This window comes from Pygocentrus nattereri, chromosome 4, assembly GCF_015220715.1.
Source record: "Pygocentrus nattereri isolate fPygNat1 chromosome 4, fPygNat1.pri, whole genome shotgun sequence".
NCBI classification, from domain to species: Eukaryota; Metazoa; Chordata; class Actinopteri; order Characiformes; family Serrasalmidae; genus Pygocentrus; species Pygocentrus nattereri.
The window spans coordinates 15,681,784-15,686,677 of NC_051214.1; the positions used below are offsets into that span (position 1 = coordinate 15,681,784).

At 40.8% G+C, this 4,894-nt stretch overlaps 1 long non-coding RNA gene across 1 annotated transcript; it reads left to right on the top strand.

The window, feature by feature from the left end:
* The first annotated feature begins 1,780 nt into the window (after positions 1-1,780).
* LOC119263284 lies at positions 1,781-3,035 on the top strand. The gene is made up of 2 exons (XR_005130224.1): positions 1,781-2,124; positions 2,600-3,035. It is a non-coding gene; the product is annotated as an uncharacterized LOC119263284 (long non-coding RNA).
* The last annotated feature ends 1,859 nt before the right edge of the window (positions 3,036-4,894 follow it).

Consider the following 4,894-nt stretch of genomic DNA (forward strand, 5'->3'; position numbering starts at 1 on the left):
TGATCATAAAACACATTTTCTGTTAATTTGAGGGGAGCTTTTACAAAACAAATAAATAAAATAAACATTTGCATTTATTTCATGCAGTTACTTAAGAATTTGTCTTACGATTTGGTAACATACATTCAGATGGAAAAACCAAAATATATCCTGGAGAATAAGAAGTTAAGTTAACTTTTGAATGAGTAAGCATAAAAAAACAAAAAGCAAAAAAACAAAACAAAAAAAAAACATCTGTGATGCTTTTTTTGTGTTTGTGAGTGTGTGTGTATTTTTCTTCTATGTCTGTGGCTCACAAACCTTGGTCCTGGAGGCCCCCCTGCCCTGAACATTTTAGTGTTTTCCCTGCTCTAACAACTAAGAAAAGTCATGATAATTTGTTGCACAGACAGATGAGATGTGCTAGGAGCAAGGAGGACTAAAACGTGCCGAGCATGGAGCCTCAAATCAAATCAAATCCAATTTATTTGTATAACGCTTTTTACAACAGATGTTGTCACAAAGCAGCTTCACAGAATTTCAGAAAAGACAAAGTTTTCACAAGAATGTAAAACCCCCCCGGCGGGCAAGCCAGGGGCAACAGTGGCAAGGAAAAACTCACTCAGAACTGAGTAAGAAACCTTGGGAGGAACCAGGCTCACCAGGGGGCACCCATCCTCCTCTGGTCAAACTACCTACAAGTGATTATACTACTAATATTAATAGCAGTATTATTGGTAGTAGGAATAGCTAGGAGTCTATGAAAACATCAGTGTAGGGTGGGCAGCTGGGGCGTGGGCAGCTGGTCTGAAGTGGGTAACAGGAGGGCTCGACAGCCATTTGTCCTTCAGTGCCCGGCTGGACGTGTGGGCGGTTGCATACTTGGAAAAAAAAGCAGGGAGAGGGAGTATAATAATAATTAGTTTTAATTAGAATAATTAGTTTTATTCTGTCTGTATGTAAAACAGGGGATGTAAACATTTACAGTGTGGCTAATGACTCCGGCATATCTGACTATAACAGCTTAACTAAAAGGAGAGAACCAGAAGGACATACAGACATGAGAGCACTCTGAAACAGTTTGGCATCCCTCCGCTCCACCGTCCAGAAACCTGAGTGACCGCGTGCAAGCAGCGGGACGACAGCACCAGCGTCTCAGTTTACTATAATTCCTTCTGTCCATGGACCCCTGGATCTGCTGCCTTTATCTAAGGGGGAACATTACCTACCAAAAGCTAAACTGAACAAGTGAGTTTTCAGCCTAGTTTTAGACTGTGTCTAAGTCCCGAACATTTTCTGGAAGATCATTCCAAAGTTTGGGGGCTTTATAAGAAAAAGCTCTTCCCCCAGCTGCAGCCTTATGAATTCTTGGAACTATTAATAAGCCAGCAATCTGGGATCTGCATAGTCGTGATGGCTCGTAATGGGAAATAATCTTGCAGGTACTCAGGAGCGAGCCCATGTAGGGCTTTATACATCAATAAAAGAATTTTATAATCAATACGGAATTTAACAAGCAGTCAATGAAGTGAAGATACTGATATTATGAAATTTTCTAGTTTTAGTGAGGACCCTGGCTGCGGCGTTTTGGACTAGTTGAAGTTTGCTTAAATTCCTGCTCGTACATCCTGACAGTAGTGTGTTACAGTAGTGTAGCCCAGACTAATAATTTAGTCATTTAGTTGTTAAACTTTTAGAAAGAACAGCAATAGTGGAATTAATAAAAATAATTAAATAATTTATTTGCACAAGAAACTAGGTTAAACACATATTTACTTTAAATAAATGACAAGAAAAAAAAAAATGGTTTATTTTATTTTATTTTATGGGATTTATTTCTGGTTTCTGATTGGCTTGCAGGCCTAGGGAGGTTTGTTGACCAATGAGGTTGCACAACATAGGTGTGTGCGGCGGGTGAACACGCGGTTCCCGGCGTTTTTCTCACACTAGGGCAGACAGCGGTAGAGCGAGCACCTGGAGCTCAGATCTTTCCAGCTAATCGGAAATAAAACAAAGTAAAAGTTAATAAAAGTTCACTAAAACATCACAGAACATTCCTAGTTGGCAGGATTACTTACCTGGAGCTGTAATTGGAGCGTCTGCGTTGTCTACCCCGTGTGAGCATGCTGCGGTTTCCCCGCATTGGTAAGGCAAGCACAACCTAGTGCTATGCTGGCTAGCTAACATGCTAACCGCTCTATGGGGAAACCCATTGAGTTATATTGACTGTTAGCGATATATTAGCAATCTAATATGCTTATATTTTGGGAAAATATGAACCATCCTCCTGTTAGGAGGGTAGTTAAAGATGTTATTGATGAGTTATTGTGTTAATGTTTGCTATATTTCTACTGTTTATTGAGCATTTCTGTCGTCAAATGTGAAATATTTTAGGCGAAGCACAGCGAGTGTAGCCGCTAGCTGCAGCCTCGTGTTGGCTAATTTTGTAACGCTAAAATGTTTATTTGAGCCATTTTGTGTGAATGTTATGCTCTCTATACACTGTAAATTATTATTACAGTTTACAGATACTCAGGAATTGAGTAAATCAGTTTAGTGATTTATTTGTTAAACCAAGTCATAGACTTAATTTTCTATTCTGACTCTATGTGTACTATAGGTCAGGTTTTTTGAGAGAGGTGAAGTTGAACTGAATTCCAGTGATTTGGATGGCGAGCCGAGCCCGACTATCTGAACCAAGGAACCTTACTGCATGCAGCGAACTGAACTCTGATTCCACGTTCACACTGACACTGAGCCTATTCACTTCTGAGCTTGGTAGGCTAAACTTGCACTCCCACAAATCGCAGGATCCTACATTCGCTCGACTTAATTTTGTGGACATGGACTGTGGTATGCGAACACATTTCCAATTGGAATCAGAACACTAAAGGACGTCTAAGTCCCAGGATTCTCTAATTTCCATTTTCTGAACGTGACTGGTGTTTATTTTCTTTGTTTTTTTTCTCTTCTCACAATTACCCGGGTAACATGTTTTGTATGCATTGAATTGTGTTTTTTTGTATTAAATTGAACAATTCCTTTTTCCAAATATACTTTTAGTAGTCCAGTGTGGTCTCAGTGGTTTGGTTGCTCTGGCTCTGTAGTCAAATCTAGTGAGGAAACTTCTGATTGGCCCAATTGAATTTCTTATATACATACTTTGCTATATCTAAGAACTACACTTACCGTACTGTACACCTAATACTGGTTACAGTAGTCTAGCCTGGAAGTAATAAAAGCATGTACTAGTGTTTCTGCATCATGCAGGGATAGGGCATTTCTTATCTTGGCAATGTTGCGAAGATGTAGAAAAGCTGTCCTAGTGATGCTGCCTATGTATTGATCGAATGATAAATCTGAATCAATTATGATGCCAAGATTTTTTGCGGCTGAGCCATGTGTGACTGGAAAGTCGGCGAGATTTAAAATTAAATCTGGTAGTTTATTTCTTGCCAATTTAGGACCCAGAAGGAGAACCTCTGTTTTGTTACTGTTTAGTAGGAGGAAGTTCCGTAACATCCAGCATTTCACATCTTTTACACAGTCCTCTATTTTCTTTAATCTGTATTTGTCATCAGGCTTGGCTGATATGTACAGTTGCGTATCGTCTGTGTAACAGTGAAAGTTAATGTCATGGTTACTTATAACTGTTCCTAACGGTAACATGTATAGTGTAAATAATAATGGTCCTAAAATAGAGCCTTGAGGAATTCCAAATCTTACTTTTGAATAATTGGAATTGTTTACACTGATGAGCTGATAATGTTCTGTTAGGTAAGATTAGAACCATGATAGGGCCGTTCCTGTGACTCCAACCATGTTTTCTAACTTTTCTAGGAGAAGACTGTGGTCTATTGTATCGAAAGCTGCGCTGAGGTCAAGTAGCACTAACAACAGCGGCAATAGAGCAACCCCTCCCGTTCCATCAGGCTTCGCCATTGTGAGTACAGGGCTTTCATGGCTGGCCCAAGTGGTGTCACCACTGACCACTCCGGCTTACACCTCCCTCTAAGCCACTGTCTCACCTGGTTCAGCTCTGCATCCTCCTCCTGGGCTGTGTGGAGCTCATCTGGGCCCCACGGTGTGGCTGGGACCCATTGCATGATGGCACAGCGGGCCTGTAGTTTGTGTCTGTCTTCCAGCCGTTCACAGTACCTGCAGGCCTGCTCGCTCCATGGATGGCGGGAGAGTGCCAGATCAGGGATGCATGTTCGGTTCTCAGCGTGAATGGAGTGCCATACAAGTATGGTTTAAAGTGTTTCAGCCTCGCTACAACAGCCAACAACTCTCGCAGAGTGACACAGTAATTCCACTCCGGTTTGGACAGACCATGACTAAAGTAAGTGAGCACCTGCTTCTGTCCCTCTTGCTCCTGGGACAAAACAGCTCCAATTCCAAAATTACTGGCATTTTTGGGGTGAAGCTTCAGCTTTGCGATTCGGATTGCCTCAAACACTTCCCCCAAGCGCATCAGTGCTTCATCAAACTCTGGAACACCAACACATCGTCCAGGTACAGTCCTGCTCACCATTATTGGCACCCATGATGTTTAAGTACATAATGTGGAATATCTCCGGGAAAAAAAATATCAAGTGTAACAGCTTTTTTCTATAGAGAACTTCTGTTTGATACAAAAGAGCAAATGATAAACAACATTTAAAACTAAAAACAACAGGAGAGAAAAAATAGGAAAACCTAAAGCTTGCTGTGGCACTGGTATTGGCACCCTTTACAGTAAATCAGTATGAAAACACATTTTGACTCACCTGTGCTAAGTCACAAATGAGAATCACCTGTGATAAATTGTCAGTGCTCATATGACATTAATTATCCAATGAATGATGACTTGAGTGTTTTAAAAAGCCAATTGTTATTCCCTGTTCCTTTGTCACAATTGTTAAGACAAAGGAGC